Genomic DNA, 17716 nt, shown 5'->3' on the forward strand with positions numbered 1-17716 from the left:
AAGTCAAAAAATAGCAGATACTGCCAAGGTTGTAGAGAAAAGGAACTCTTATACCCTGCTGTTAGGAATGTAAATTAGTTCAGCCATTCTGGAAAGCAGTGTGGCGATTTCTCAAAGAACTCAAAACAGAATTATCATTCAACTGAGCAATTCCATTACTGAGTACATACCCAAAGGGATATAATCAACCTATCATAAAGACACATGCATGCATATGTCCATCATAGCACTGTTCATAATAGCAAGGACATGGAATCAACCTAAATGCCCATTAGTGGTGGACTGGATAAAGAAAATGTGGTACATATACTCCATGGGAAATTATGCAGACATAAAAAGGAATGAGACCATTTCCTTTGCAGCAACATGGAAGAACTTGGAGGCCATTATCCTAAGTTAACTAATCCAAGAATAGAAAATGAAATATCATATGTTCTCATTTATAGGTGAGAGCTAAACATTGAGCACAAAGAAGGGAAGAACAGACACTGGGGCCTACTTGAGAGTGTACGGTAGGAGGAGGGAGAGGGAGAAGATCAAAAAACTATCTTTGAGGTACTATTCTTATTACCTGTATGATAAAACGATCCACATACCAAACCCCTGTGACACACAATTACCGATATAACAAACCTGCACATGTACCTGTGAACCTAAAATAAACTTTAAAAAGTAATAATGTTAAAAAAGCAAATGAAACTATGAGTAACTTTTAACTTGAAGTTATACTTTTGGCAAATTATCCTCAGGAAAACCATAGCATTTTTTAAAATAGCCAAATAAAATTTCAAAAACAAACTAAAAATCCAATAATAGAACTCCTGGTTAAATACCTAACAGAAGAGTCATTCTGTGAAACCACTACCTATTTATGATGGAGTTTAGAATATGATACCTCATATAGCACCTTGGTATTTGAAGGAACAGCAGAAGCAGGAGGGTCACTTGCACCCCTTCTCCCACTCTGCTCCCCTGCAGCAGGCTGCAAAACTTACCTGACTTTCCTTCAAAGTGAGTAATAAGGCTCTCATTCCAAAAGGATCCTCTCTATACTTGGAGGAAAGGAATGTTCTCATGTCTGAAGGCACAGAGATGCCAAACAGAATCTGAACAAACGTGTCTTGCTGTTTCCCCCAGTTTTTTACTAGATTATACCCTTTTGTCCTCCAATCATAGTTCCTCATGGCTGACCAGAAAATACACAGATTTTTCTTGTTTATTTGGGTCTTCATTCCAAAAGGCATGAATGTGATTTTAATGTCATGTAAAACTTACATTAAATAAATGTATATGTTTTTCTCTTGTTAACATGCCTAAAAGGTCTCAACTATGCACCTGGCAATGGGTGAGGAAAGAAGATATTGCTTTTCCAAATATGCGTGTGTGTGTGTGTGTGTGTGTGTGTGTGTGTGTGTGAATGTGTACCAGATAAAAATTGAAAATATATACAGTAAAATGGTAATGATAATCATCTGAATAGTAGGATGATTGTTGATTTTTACATTCTCCTTTATATACAAATTTTTCAATTTTTTCTGTTACAAATATATGTAAGACATGAAGATATCTTCCTCCAAAAAGAGTGCTCAGAAGCAATAAATAATATGGGGAATAAGAACAAAGAAAAAATCGTGTTCACTTTATTCACAATTTTATAAAAACCATTTCATTTTGAATTTGAGAGAATTACAGAGTTGACAAATCAGAGTACCCATTTCATACAGAATGTCATAAGGACTAAAAAAATGGGTAAAAAGCTTGATAGTGCCTGATACATAGTAATAGAGTAGGCACCCAATCAATGAGCTCCAGTTGAACATTTTAGACGGGATGACAATATCCACATTCTAGTGGGCAGGCTTTGGATTCCAGCTGCCTTGAGCATGTCCTTCAGCCTCTCTCAGCCTCAGTTTCCACATCTATAAATTAGGAGTAGGAAATATCTACATGTAGTTTGTCAGATACTTAAGAATTAAATTTTATAATGTATTCAAAGACTAATCCCTAAGGCTGAATGACTAAATAAAGTCTCGGAGAGAGCAAACCTCTACAGCCCTGACAAAAAGCATGGTTGGGAGATGAAGACTGAGTGTAGTTGGGGTACACAGAATTAAGGGAGATGTTTTTAAGACAGGAGAAATTGAATACATGCATTTATTTTTTGAAGGAGACAGCAAAGAGCAAGAAAAGGAAGCCAAGAAAAAAAATGGTAATTTGTGAAACAATATCCTTGATGAAATGGGAGTGGATGGAAATTAAAGCATAAGAAAGGTATTTACCTAAGTCATCTTTCCCTGTGATACAGGCAGTAAGGATGGGTATCAATACGGAAGACCCAAATATTTGGGAAAAGATTTTCATGGAGTATCCCATCTTGAGTAAGCTTCCACCTAAAACTCATAGAATATTCATTTTTGATCCACATATTTATAAGTATCTGCCATCATTATTATTGTCATTTCCTGTTATCCATGGTATATTAGAAAAGTATCCATACCCTTTTAGAAAGCATTTTTCTAAAAGGAAACTTAGAAAGATACTTCATTAAGTAAAAAAAAAAAAAAAAAAAAAAAGGAAAGAAAGAAAGAAGGTCTTTGCTTGAGTAGTGCCTTATCCAAACACCTTACCCCAAAGTTATTTATATGTTCCAGCTACCTTCACACAATTAAGCCTCAGTAATTTGAATTCCCACTTCATATAAATACTGTTTAACACAAGGTATGTGCTTGTTCCCTGAATACTTTGAATTAACATCTTGAACACTAATTTTTTAAGTTCCATAAAAGAAACATTTTTAAGGTGTTTTTGGCAGGTGCTTTGGCTAGCTTCACTGAATCTATTCATTAATACAAGACAGCATTTTACACTGGTTGCAGACAAAACTGAAGGTAAACCTTACTGGATAAATATTCCTGTTTACTTGTCATAGTAAATTATTTTATTTATGGTTCAACTAGTTCACTATACACAATAGCTTTGTGTGGTAAATTAATAAATAACACATAAGAGCCAGGATAGATGGCAGTACTGTGTTAATGACAATATAACACTGTGAATTCTTAAAGTGAATTATAATATAATCTAAGTATCTAGTGGCAATTACCATTTTCATCACCATCATCATTTTACTTTTATGTAGAATATAAGTTTCTTCTAGAAAATGCATATGAACATACTTCATATCTAGTAACTACTTTGGTATGTCCCCTATATGTCAAGGTTCTCCAGAGAAGCAGAACCAATAAGATGTGTATATGTTTGTTTGTGTGTGTGTGTGTGTGTGTGTGACAGTGTGTGTGTGGTGTGTGTGTGGTTTAGAACAGTGTTCTGTCCAGGCCTTCAACTGATTGAATAAGGCCCATGTACATTACAAAGAGCAATCTGCTTTACTCAAAATCCACAGATTTAAACGTTGCTATTATACAGAAACACTCTCACAAAAGCATCTGGAATAAGGGTTGATCATATATTCGGGCTAAATGGCCCAGCCTCTACAATTCTCCTTAAATGTAATCAATTTTAGTGCAACATCAAATTTGAACTTGATTTATACTCACCTGTGAGAAAGAGCTGAGTGAAATAAGTCACTAACAGAAAAGAACATGCAAAAAAACTGTCAGGTACCCATCCCTGCCTCAATCACATCTGCTATGCCTAACAGATAAATCATGTGCAAGCCATGCTACCCCTGCCTGCTATTGATCTCGGCTTCACTCTCCAATGTCCACCCCTAGTAGGGAAAGACACACAATATTAGTTCGCCTTCAGCTTTCAAAAATGCAGCAGGTAGTATTCTATCATATATTTCTTCCAACTTCTCCCCTCCCCTCTTCTCTCCTCCTCTCCCTTCTTCTTGTTTGTGGTCCCCAAACTCACTTTGCCTATGCCTGAGAGTGAAAAACACTTGAATTGCTTGCCACCACCGTCTTTGGTGACATATATTTGACATCTAATGCCTTACACAGTTGGGAGTAGGGTGAGGAAAACTAGCCTAGTCTGGCAAGGCAATAATAGTACCAAACTCATGACAATTTCTAGACAGGAGAATGCAGACAGTAAAATTTATATTTCTTACTCAATGAACAAGTGCATTAACAAACATATGTTAATTTTACAATTTTAAAAAATATTTAATTAAAAAATTAGGCCACCTAGAGTAATTCAAATGAATAGGATATATATCTTGCATTTTTATGACATACATTTTATATAGAGTATTAGCAATGGCTTAAACAAGATAGACATTTATTCTCACATGAATTAAAGGCCCAAGCTAATATGGTAGCTGTGCTATACAAAGTAATCAGAGTCAGCCTTCTTTTATCCAGTGTTTTGCTCATCTCGATTTTTAAATGGCTTACTACCACCTATCCAAATTCTGGATAATAGTAAAAAGGTAAAAGAGGAAGAAGTAGCATTTTCCTTTCCTTTAAGGTATTACATACAAGTGGCAGAGATTATGTCTTCCAACATCCTGTTGTCCAGTACACAAATTCACTTAGCTTGAAGGGAGACTGGGAACCCTCTTCTTTAGTCCAGATGGCCTTTTGAGAAACTACATGAAAAATGGAGAAAAGAGAAGATGGGACATACATATGCAGCAGTATTGACCACATACCTAAACTTCAGTTTAATAATTATGTAGATGTATACACGCATACATGTGTACATGTGTATGTATACCTATGTAAATATTTAGAGGAAGAAGTAGGTAATGTTATTTATCAGTTAAAATTAATTAAAATTGTGACCATCCATCTGTTAACATGGTGATTTAATTTAACTCTGTGAATAAGACATTCTGGATTCATTTTGATTAAGGAAATTTCTCTTTGGATACAAAATAAACTGTAATTGATTCATTAGTTACATGAACAAAAAAATCTCTTCATAGATGAGTATCAGTTCTTGCCACAGTCATTCTTGTAACAAACCACCCTGCAACTGAGAGGCAAAAAATAACCACCATTGATTCTCCCTCATAAATCTGTGTGCTTACTAGAGGCTGGCTGATTTAGGCTGAGTTTTGCTCCAAATTGTAAGTTAGATCCAAGTTCTCTTGGTGTGTTTTTCTTGGACCAGTTGGACTAATCGGTTACCCAGGACATGTTTTGCACATGACAATAACAAGTCCAAGGGTAGGCTCAACTGTTGTGTTATTTTTCAGGCTTGCACTTGTGTCATGTCTGCTAATAGTCCATGGGCCATTGCAAGGCATATGTCTAAGTCCAAAATTAAGAGCTGAAATACTTCCTCTACCTTGACACATGACAAAGGTGTAGACATATGTTACTATTACAAGGAAGTAAAAACTGGGACAAGTCAGTCAATTGACTATAAGATCTTATTGAATCATTTCAATGTGAATGTAATTTCACTTTGCATGTTAGACTTAGTCCCTTAAATTAATTAATTTATTTGATACTTATTTAGCTACTATGGTATCAAGGCACAGATGTTTTTTCCAAAATTTTTGAGATATTTCCAGCTGCACAGAAAGTTAGTCTGGTGAAAGATTACAACAAAGTAAAAAGCAATCTTAGTATATTGTGGTAAAATCAGTGATAAAGCTATGGAGAGAATAATTACAAAGATATGAGAAGAGGCATCTATTCCAGCCTAGAAAAAAAAGAAAGAAAATCCAGAAGATTTTCTGAAAGGAATGTTTTTAAAATGTCTCTAATTTTTGCTGGGGTGGGTTGGCATCACACTTTTGCCATTCTTCTTATGGAGCCAACAGCTGGCCAAGATTATTATTCTCGTGGTAATGGCAAAGAGCTGGAGGGTAAGGATGCATTCACAAAAACACATTGTGTCTTATCTTCTAAAATCTTATTGGCTAAAGCAAGTCACATGATTGAGCTCAACATCAAAGTGTAATGAAGGAAGAGTATTTTCTTGTGTGTATGGGTGGAATTAAAAGGTTACATGGCAAATAATTTCACAAAGGGGTTAAAGCAAATAATTCAATCCACCATACAGGTGAAAAAATCACCAAAAACCTAATTTTCTATAAATATTGAACTATTTATTTACATTTCCAGTATATATATGCATATGTATATACATATATGTATACATATGTGTCATGTATACACAGGTTGGACATCCCTCATTCAAAGATTCAAAATCTCAAATGGTCCACAAATCAAAATTTTTGAGCATCGACATGAGGCCACAAGTAAAAAACTTCACACTTGACTTCATGTGACATGTTACAGTCAAAACACAGTCATACAACACAAAGTTTATTCATCATCCCCAGGGGAGCAAATACTCTCCCAATTCCCTTCAGCCATGATGTATCTTTTCTGTACATGCCCAGATTTCCTTGTGCATGCATACCCACAAACAGTAATAAAATGGGAAGTGCCAACAGCAGGTTTCCATGATGTTCCACATGGGGCCAAGACTTACAAGCATTATTCACTGTGATCTTCTTTATTGTTTATAATTCTCTTCTAAGTGAAAATACTATTCAAATGTCAAAAAGACCCGTGGATACCCACATTGGTAGCAGTGATAAAAAAAAAAAAAAAAAGAGGAAGCATTTATGTTTCTCTATAGCACAGAAAATCAAGCTGTTAGAGAAATCAGATGGTGCTGGAAGTGTGAATATTCTTACAGAAGAGTATGGTATGGTAAGGATAACCATATATGACCTGAAGAGATAAAATAATAAATGCTTGAAGTTATGTGCTGAAAGTAGTGAACAGCAGCTAATAAAAAATACAAAAGCACTGAATAAAGCTAAAAAATGAAGATTTCAGTTGTGTATTGAAACAGTGCATCTATCAGCATCACAGTGAACACAGGCCGCTTAATGTTATGCTGATCAAGAAACATGCAAAAATTCATTACGATTACCTGAAAATTGAAGAGAACTGTGAATATTCAAGAGGCTGGTTGAATAAATTTAAGAAAATACATGACATTACATTTTTAAAGATTTCTAGAGATAAACTCTCTGTTGATCACAAAACAGCAAAGAAATTCAATTCATTAATAAGGTTGCCAAGGTCACTGCTGATGAAAATCTAATGCCAGAACATGTCTAGAATGCTCAGGAAACAACCCTGTTTTAACATTATTACCCCAGAAAGATGGTGGCTACAACCGATGAGACGGCCCCTATAGGAATTAAGGATGCCAAGGACAGAATAACTGCTAGGATGTGCTATTATAGCAGATGTGCATATAGGTAGACTTGCGTGATAGGCAAAAGCTTTTGTCCTCACTGCTTTCAAGGAGTGAATTTCTTGCCAGTCCATTATTATGCTAACAAAAATGCATAGATCAACAGAAATATCTTTTCTGATTGGTTTCACAAACATTTTGTACTAGTGGTTCATGCTCACTGTAGGGATGCTGGACTAAATGGCAACTGCAAGATTTTGCTATTCTTTGACAATTGTTCTCTCATCCTCCAGCTAAAACTTTCATCAAAATAATATTCATGTCATGTATTTTCTTTCAAAGTTGACTTCATTAATTCAGCCATGACACCAGGGTCTACATAGATCAATGAACAGTAAATGCAAAAGCACTTTCTTGAACAACATGCTAGCAGCAGTGAAAAGAGGGCTGGAAAAGTTTTTGATAGGCTTTAGCATGAAGGATGTCTTATATTCTGTTGCCAATGCTTGGGAAATAGTAACTAAAGACAGTTGTGCATGCCAGGCACAACCTCTGGCCTGTGACTACGTTAAATGATGATCATGAACTAGGTGGTGACTTTGAAGTACTTCCATGTCAAGTGAAAAAGAAAATCTAACTTCCTTACATATGTAAAAAAATACAGCATCAGAGTCTGACAGTAAGCTGGAAGAAGTGGATATTGAAGATATTTTGAACACTGATAATGTGGCTCCAATTGTTTATTGATTGACTGATGGTGAAGCAGCCAAAACGATTCTGAATCAAGGTGATCATGATAATAGTAACAATGAAGATAAGGTTAACACTACAGAAAAAGTACCTACAGACATCATCATAAAAATGTGTATGGGCTTGTTGAAGGACTAGAGAAGCATACAGTCATAACAAAAAAAAAATGATGTCAGTTTATAAAATGAAAACGGGATATCTAAAGCAAAAAACACTGTTAATGAGGCAGATGTGTCTGAAGAAAAAGCCCTCATCCCAAAGACTCACTTCTTGGTCTCTCATCTGCTTCTAATATTTCTTCTCAACTTAAAAAAAATACAGTGTACAGTAACCTATTAATCAAAATGCAGAATTGTCGGTAGAGACTGAAAGCGTGCAATTGTTTGTTGTTGCTGTTGTTTAATAGCTGATACAGGTAGTCTGCTGATGCTACTGTGCTCCTTAGTTACCTTGAACATATTACTTTTTTTTTTCTTTACTGTATTAATGGTATGCCTTTATTTTTTACTATTAAGTATCTATGTGAAAATAAGTGAAGAAAACAATTGTTTATTGGTAGCACATAAATTCAGAGTCAAGGATAATGATGATGGCAACCAACCACAGATTGTCCACATGGGTGACTGAGATAGTGACACCTTTGTTTTCTGATGGCTCAGTGTATATAAACTTTATGCACAAAACTATTAAAAATATTATATAAAATTGCTCTCAGTTATATGTATAAAGTATATATGAAACATAAATAAATGTTATAAACTTTGGTCCCATCCCCAGGAGGCTTCATTATGTATATACAAATATTCCCAAATCAGAAAATAATATAAAATCTGAAACACTTCTGGCCCCAAACATTTTGGATAAGAGATACTCAACTTGTGTGCGTATATACATACACATATCTTATATACTCCAAACCAGTGAGGTAGATACATATCTATTTTGTATCTATAACAGTATAAGAACGCAAGAGAAAAGAAATTAAGATAGCAGGTAACAGTGGACAAAAGTAGTACTTGATTCGTGAATATTTACTTTTCTGATATGTACTTTTAACATGAAAGAAAAAATACAACACATGAATATACTTAAAGCACACTTGGACAGGGTAAATTAAGATGCAAATTTTTTTTTTTTTTTTGTTTCACCATCTTTTGTACTAACTCTGTGTTTATTTAGAATTTTCTAATTGGAAAAGCCCTAATGAGATGATTCTCAGGCTCTCTTTGGTTTTTACTTAGCAGAAGTGAAGATTTTCAATAATTTGTTGTCTTATTCTTCTTTTATTCAGATGTTCTTGATTCTAATGACTGTAGTTCTAATTAGCTCTAGTTGAAGACTTTCAACTAGAAAGTTGTTGTCTCCTTTTATTAAAATGTTCTTGATTCTTAGGACTGTAGCTCTAATTAGCTGTAGTTCTATTTCTTTTGTAATAAATTGTATCTACTATAAAAAAGTACAGTTGGACAAGTCAATGAAGATTTTCAACATTGTCGTTGTTAGGTATTCTATAAAAGTATCTGCCAGCAATATTCTTAAATTGAAACATTTGATGTGAAAATTGGATATGATTACTTAATAATAATGAATATGAAAATCCAAATGTGACTGAATATACTTAGTGTCAAATTTAACTATAAACTTTAGTTTTCAAAAAAATTTTAAATTTTATAACAACACAGTAACAACCAAGCATTATTAAATTAAGGCAAAGTTGATTTATTCATTACAACAATAGTAGCTAATATGCACTGAACTCTAATGGGGCACTTTACATAAATTATTTCATTACATTCTCACAGAACTTCATTAGCTCACCATTATATTATTTACATTTTGCAGATAAGGTTCAGAGGAATAAAGTAATCTCTTAGTATCACAAACTAATAATAAGAGTTTTTTCTTACCCATTTATACTATCTGTAGCTTCATGTATTAACCATACACATATTTTTCTTTATCAACTATTTTAAACAATAATCCTGATTTTTATACTAAATTATAATACTAAATTCTTATACTAAATTATGATTGTTTTATTCATTTATTCAATAGATATTAATTGAGCAGGTACAGTGTGCAAGACCTTTTTTAAGGATGAGGACAAAGACATACATAAGGAAGGCATGTTCCAATGCCTTCATGAATCTTCCAGCCTCGTATGTTTAACAAACACTGACTGACTCGATGGCTTACTAACGAAAATGGGCCTGCCCATCATTCTTCAAATTTCCATTTCTAGTGTTTGCTTGAAATCTACAAAACAGAGGCTTTTAGAATTGTTCATAAACTAAAGATATGAATTTAAATAAATAACCAATTAAATCACTTATAAATAAATCAATCAGTAAGGATTATTTTGATTTCAAGTGACAGGAAACTCAACAAAGTTGGAGGACAGAAAAAAAAAAAAAAGACACTGGCTATCATATGGGTAAAGTTATTCCCAGGACAGAAAGTAAACTTGACCATAATACATTTTCAGGCTCTACTCCCTTCAGAGACTCTGATCTTAGGCCATCTTCTCTCCTTTAGCAAAATATCTTCCTACTTTCAAGATACTGGTCATTTCAAGTTCAGTGTTGAAGAGAGGATCTGTCTTGGAATTTTCACCACAGAAGCCCTGAAGTGTACTTTGATTGGATCAGCAGTCCTGATCACTACCAGGTCATAACTACTTCAAGCCAATATGAGTTTAGCCTTGAAGTAGGGTGAGGTAACCCAATTCAAACCGTGTTTGAGAAATGGTAGGGTAGGGAGAAGTTCTGCATATATGGGATAAGCTTTATTGCATTACTTTTTTTTTTTTTTTTTTACGTTTATTTGCACTGCTCAGAGACTTTTGCCAATTATTTATTTTTCTTTCTACGCTGTATTTTATATAGGATAGGCTGCTAGTTTGTTTAATTTTAGGTAATTGTGGTGTTACTGAATAACTATAGTGACCAAAATCTTTTATTTAGCAAATATTGACTAGATGCTAGCCTTATATTGGTTAAGTATGCCATAAAAATTACCAAGAATAGTATAAGATATTGTTTTTGTTCTTAAGAAATAGCTATTCTCTGACTTAATTAAACACAATAAACAATCTAGCTAAGATTATCTAAAACTTGCTATCTAAAAGTAGTTAAAGCTTTTTAAATCTTGACAGAAGCAGAAGAAAGCTTTAAGTTTGTGGGGTGTTTTTTCATTATTTTCTGAATGTAGAAATAATTTAATGAGTCTTTGGTTAAAAAAAGCAAAGCAAAGATGCTAATTTGGGATAAAAAATGTAAAAAGATGAAGAGTTACCTATTTTGTATAATGTTGTAAATACTTTCTTTACCGTATGAGAACTTGCATTAATGTTGCTTGCTTCTTTTATAAGAATAGATCTTAGTTAAATTTAGATTAAGACAATGTCTCTCAAAAGTATTCATTTTGCAGAGATATGATATCTGTCTCCTTTGTCTGCCTATCCTTATTCAAAGAGTTACACACAGGAATAAATCAAAACAAGACACTAGATAAAAGTGAGAAGGTAAAATTTGAGCGTAAGCAAATGGAGAGATTCTTTAGGAGCAGGACTGAGGTTGCTGGAGCCCAACCTGGATTATTCAGCTGTAATTCCCTCACAGGGTATTCTTCCACATTGGGAAATTTACCAGTGTAGAATGATACTCTGTCCTAGTGGGTATACCTTGTTGAATATTCCCTGGTGGTGCTTTTTAGACAAGACCTATTCATATTAATAGGAGTCAAGGTTTTTCCAAAGGCAGTTGGAATTCCAACTGTCACTGGAAGGAAGGAAATTCGTGATGGAAAGTAGGGATTTGGAATTGAGACTTGAACATCTAAGAAAATAAACTTTCTCAAAGGCATTCCTTTTTAATAAGAAGCGAATTCTATAAGCAGAAAGTAAAGAGAGAAGGGGCCGATGGGTTACCCATGTGACACCAAAAAGGACTTAACTATAAACTCTGGGAGTATTCATACCTAGTTTCAAGCTTTATTTTTAAAGATGTATTGAAACTTTCTTCTATTATTTCCAGTGTTTAATACATTACTGTTAAATGCTGAGGTAAAGGAGGGAGAAAATTAAGGAATGAACCCACATCCATATTTGAAACACGATTGCTACACCCACCAAAAAGTGGCAGAGGAGGGGAATGTAAAGCAAGAAAAGTAGGGAACTCAAAAGGCAATCAGCAACCCACACAAATTTGTAGGACATATAAGCATTTGGGGGTAACTTGGTGACATTAGAAGTGAAGATCATTTTGCAGACTAAGCCTTCTGAAATCATACAGAAGAGAAATTTAGATTACTTCTGAAGAAGTATAAACCCACAGGTAGATACAACAATATAATGTCACAGAGGTACAGATACATAGATGCACAGTGTTAGGCAATGTCAGAATCCTATAAAACATGATTTAAAGAACAACATATAATCACACAAAAACGTTAACTAAACATTGCTAACCATTACAAACCAATATGAATGGTAATGCTGAGTTCAATTTTTACAAATATATATGAATAATATAGGAAGAGAAACGAGTAGAAGGAATTATACTAAGTTGTTAGAAGATTATCAGTAGTTGTTAGGGTTACATTTTTTTCTTTTGTGAATCAGTACAGAATTTCAACAATAACTATGTATTACCTTTTGTTAACAGTAATGTGTAATTTCAACTAAGTTATAATCATAATATAAAAAGTGAAACAGTGACAAAATCTCAGATATTTGCAGGATAATATATAGTTTAAAAATGTACCTTGGATAATGCCTTCTCATTATATTAGATGATGTCATTAATACCCTCTCAAGTTGGATATAAAATAAATTTATGAGTCAGGTTTGAAAGGGAAGTTGGAAATGGGGTAGGAAAAATAAAGAAGAAGTAGAAGTCAATGCAAGTCTCCTACAAGTCTTCCATAATACAGGAAATCAATGTCAATAAATGTTTACTTTTACATTGAATCATTTAACCTGAGAGAGTCTATCAGTATGTTTGAATCCCTGACAACATTGCTAATGGTAGCATCTCAGCTATGTTTGGGTTAACTTGGAAAAATATCAATGCCAGAATAAATTAATATTTATTTTAAGACATTCTAAAAAGTAGAATAAAGTAACAGATAATCACTTTAAAAATTTTTACTGTAAGTTCCAGGATACATGTGCAGAATGTACAGGTTTGTTAAATAGGCATATATGTGCCATGGTGGTTTGCTGTACCTATCAACCCATCAACTAGGTTTTAAACCCCACATGCATTAGATATTTGTCTTAATGCTCTTCCTCCCTTGCCCCCCACCCCCCGACAGGCCCCAGTGTGTGATGTTCCCCTCCTTGTGTCCATGTGTTCTTATTATTCAGCTCCCACTTATGAGTGAGAACATGAGGTGTTTGGTTTTCTGTTCCTGTGTTAGTTTGCTGAGAACGATGGTTTCCAGCTTCAATCATGTTCCCACAAAGGACATGAACTCATTATTTTTTATGGCTGCATAGTATCCCATGGTGTATTTGTGCCACATTTTCTTTATCCAGTCTATCACTGATGGACATTTGGGTTGGTTCCAAGTCTTTGCTATTGTAAATAGTGCTGCAGTAAGCATACGTGTACATGTGTCCTTATAGTAGAATGATTTATAATCCTTTGGTTATATACCCAGCAATGGGATTGCTAGGTCAAACGGTATTTCTGGTTCAAAAATCCTTGAGGAATTGCCACACTGTCTTCCACAATGATTGAACTAGTTTACACTCCCAACAATAGTGTAAACGCGTTCCTATTTTTCCACATCCTTGCCAGCATCTGTTGTTTCCTGAGTTTTTAATGATCACCATTCTAACTAGTGTGAGATGGTATCTCATTGTGGTTTTTATTTGCATTTCTCTAATGACCAGTGATGATGAGCTTCTTTTCATACGTTATTTGGCCACATAAATGTCTTTTTTTTGAGAAGTGTCTGTTCATATCATTCATCCACTTTTTGATGGGTTTTTTTTTTTTTCCCTGTAAATTTAAGTTCCTTGTAGATTCTAGATATTAGACCTCTGTTATATGGATATATCGCAAAAATTTTCTCCCATTCTGTAGGTTGCCTGTTCACTCTGATTACAGTTTCTTTTGTTGTGCAGAGGCTCTTTAGTTTAATTAGATCATATTTGTCAATTTTAGCCTTTGTGGCCATTATTTTTGGTATTTTAGTCATGAAGTCTTTGCTCATGCCTATGTCCTGAATGGTATAGTCTAGGTTTTCCTCTAGGGCTTTTATGGTTTTAGGTTTTACCTGTAAGTCTTTAATACAACTTGAGTTAATTTGTGTAAAAGGTGTAAGGAAGGGGTCCAGTTTCTGTTTTCTGCATATGGCTAGCCAGTTTTCCCAGCACCATTTATTAAATAGGTAATCCTTTCCTCATTGCTTGTTTTTGTCAGGTTCGTTGAATTCAGATGGTTGCAGATGTGTGGTGTTATTTCTGAGGCCTCTGTTCTGTTCCATTGATGTATATATCTATTTTGGTACCAGTACCATGCTGTTTTGGTTACTGTGGACTTTTAGTATAGTTTGAAGTCAGGTAGTGTGATGCCTACAGCTTTGTGGTAAAGCAATCAATGCAATAAGAATAGCTGACTATCCTTAATATACATGCACCCAATACAAGAGTACCCAGATTCATAAAATAAGTTCTTAGAGACCTACAGAGAGACTTAGATTCCCACACAATAATAGTGGGAGACTTTAACACTCCACTGTCAATATTAGACAGATTGAGACAGAAAATTAATAAGGATATTCAGGGCTGAACTCAATTCTGGACCAGTGGGCCTCATAGGCATCTACAGAGCTCTCCATCTCAGTTCAATGGGACATACTTTCTTCTCAGCACAACATAGCACTTATTCTAAAATTGATCATATAATTGGAAGTAAAACACTCCTCAGCAAATGCAAAAGAATAAGTATCATAACAGTCTCTCAGACCACAGTGCAATCAAATTAGAACTCAGGATTAAGAAACTCACTCAAAACCGCACAACTACATGGAAAGTGAACAACCTGCTCCTGAATGACTACTGAGTAAATAATGAAATGAAGGCAGAAATAAAGAAGTTCTTTGAAACCAATGAGAACAAAGATATAACATACCAGAATCTCTGGGACACAGCTAAAGCAGCGTTAAGAGGGAAATTTACAGCACTGAATGACCACATCAGAAAATGGGAAGGATCTAAAATCGACACCCTAATATCACAACTTTTTTTTTCTTTTCTTTTGAGACAGAGTCTCACTCTGTCGCCCAGGCTGGAGTGCAGTGGCTGGATCTCAGCTCACTGCAAGCTCCGCCTCCTGGGTTCACACCATTCTCCTGCCTCAGCCTCCCGAGTAGCTGGGACTACAGGCGCCCGCCACCTCGTCTGGCTAGTTTTTTGTATTTTTTTAGTAGAGACGGGGTTTCACCCTGTTAGCCAGGATAGTCTCGATCTCTTGACCTCGTGATCCACCCGTCTCGGCCTCCCAAAGTGCTGGGATTACAGGTTTTAGCCACCGTGCCCGGCCCTAATGTCACAATGAAAGGAACTAGAGAAGCAAAAGCAAACAAATTCAAAAGCTAGCAGAAAACAAGTAACAACTAAGAACAGAGCAGCACTGAAGGAGATGGAGACACAAAAACCCTTCAAAAAATAATTGAATCCAGGAGTTGATTTTTTGAAAAGATTAACAAAATAGACCACTAGCAAGACTAATAAAGAAGAAAAGAGAGAAGAATAACATAGACACAATAAAAAATGATAAAGGAGATATCACCACTGATCCCACAGAAATACAAACTACAATCAGAGAATACTATGAACACCTCTACACAAAATAAAACTAGAAAATCTAGAAGAAATGGATAAATTCCTGGATACATACACCCTCCCAAGACTAAACCAGGAATAAGTCAAATCTCTGAATAGACCAATAACAGGTTCTGAAATTGATGCAGTAACGAATAGCCTACCAACTAAAAAAGCCCAGGACCAGATGGATTCACAGCCAAATTCTACCAGAGGTACAAAGAGGAGCTGGTACCATTCCTTCTGAAACTATTCCGAACAATAGAAAAAGAGGGGCTCCTCCCTAACTCATTTTATGAGGCCAGCATCATCATGATACCAAAACCTGACAGAGACACAACAAAAAAAGAAAATGTCAGGACAATATTCATGATGAACAGCGATGCGAAAATCCTCAATAAAATACCAGCAGACTGAATCCAGCAGCACATCTAAAAGCTTATCCATCACGATCAAGTGGGCTTCATCCCTGGGATTGAAGGCTGGTTCAACATATGCAAATCAATAAACGTAATCCATCACATAAACAGAACCAATGTCAAAAACCACATGATTATCTCAACAGATGCAGAAAAGGTCTTTGATAAAAGTCAACACTGTGTCATGCTAGAAACTCTCAATAAACCAGGTATTGATGGAACATATCTCAATAAGAGCTATTTGTGACATATCCATAGCCAGTATCATACTGAATGAACAAAAGCTGGAATCATTCCCTTTGAAAATGGGCACAATAGGATGCCCTCTCTCACAACTCCTATTCAACACAGTATTGGAAGTTCTGGCCAGGGCAATCAGGCAACAGAAAGAAATGAAGGTTATTCAAATAGGAAGAGAGAAAGTCAAATTGCCTCTGTTTATAGATGACATAATTATATATTTAGAAAACCTCATCGTTGGCCAGGCATCGTAGCTCACACCAGTAATCCCAGCACTTTGGGAGGCCTAGATGGGCAGATCATGAGGTCAGGAGATTGATACCATCCTGGCTAATATGGTGAAACCCTGTCTCTACTAAAAATACAAAAAAAAAATAGCTAGGCATGGTGGCACGTGCCTGTAGTCCCAGCTACTTGGGAGACTGAGGCAGGAAAATCGCTTGAACCCGGGAGGCGGAGGTTGCAGTGATCCGAGATCACATCGCTGCACTCCAGCCTGGGTGACAGAGTAAGATTCTTTCAAAAAAAAAAAGAAAACTCAACCCAAAACCTCCTTAAGCTGATAAGCAACTTCAGCAAAGTCTCAGGATACAAAATCAATGTGAAAAAATCATAAGCATTCCTATACATCAATAATAGACAAGCAGAGAGCCAAATCATGAGTGAACTCCCATTCTTAATTACTACAAAGAGAAAAAATACCTAGGAATACACCTTACAAGGAACATGAAGGACTTCTTCAAGGAGAAATACAAACCACTGCTCAAGGAAATTAGAGAGGACACAAACAAATGGAAAATAATTCCATGTTCCTGGATAGAAAGAATCAATATAGTGAAAATGGCCATACTGCCCAAAGTAATTTGTAGATTCAATGCTATTCCCATCAAGCTACCATTGACTTCCTTCATAGAATTAGAAAAAAACTACTTTAAATTTCATATGGAACAACAAAAAAAAAGGGCCCGTATAGCCAAGATAATCACTTTTCTTAAGAAGAAGATGTACTAATGTATGAATGTTTGTATCCTGCCCAAAATTCTTATGTTGAAATCTTACCTCCCAAGGTGATAGATAATATTGGGAGATGCGGCTTTTGGGGTGGTGATTAAGTGATGAGTGGATTAATGCTCTTATGAAAGAGGCCCTAGAGAGCTGCCTTGCCCCTTCTACCATGTGATGACATAGTGAGATGGCATCATCTTTGAATCAGGAAATGGTAAAACTCAGCAGATGCCAAGTCTGCTGGTGCCTCAATCTTGGACTTCTAAGGCTCCAGAACAGTAAGAAATAAATTTCTGTTGTTTATAAGTTACCTAGTTTATGGTATTTTGTT

At 35.2% G+C, this 17716-nt stretch overlaps 1 long non-coding RNA gene across 1 annotated transcript in view; it reads right to left on the reverse strand.

Annotated features, from left to right (window-relative positions):
- LOC126947709 (uncharacterized) overlaps positions 1–17716 on the reverse strand; it is an 81230-nt gene that overhangs the window by 50662 nt on the left and 12852 nt on the right. Inside the window, exon 2 of the long non-coding RNA XR_007723182.1 lies at positions 4442–4555. This is a non-coding gene — a long non-coding RNA (uncharacterized LOC126947709). The remainder of the gene's footprint in view (positions 1–4441; positions 4556–17716) is intronic.

The sequence above is a fragment of the Macaca thibetana genome, chromosome 1, assembly GCF_024542745.1.
Source record: "Macaca thibetana thibetana isolate TM-01 chromosome 1, ASM2454274v1, whole genome shotgun sequence".
In the NCBI taxonomy this organism is placed as follows: Eukaryota; Metazoa; Chordata; class Mammalia; order Primates; family Cercopithecidae; genus Macaca; species Macaca thibetana.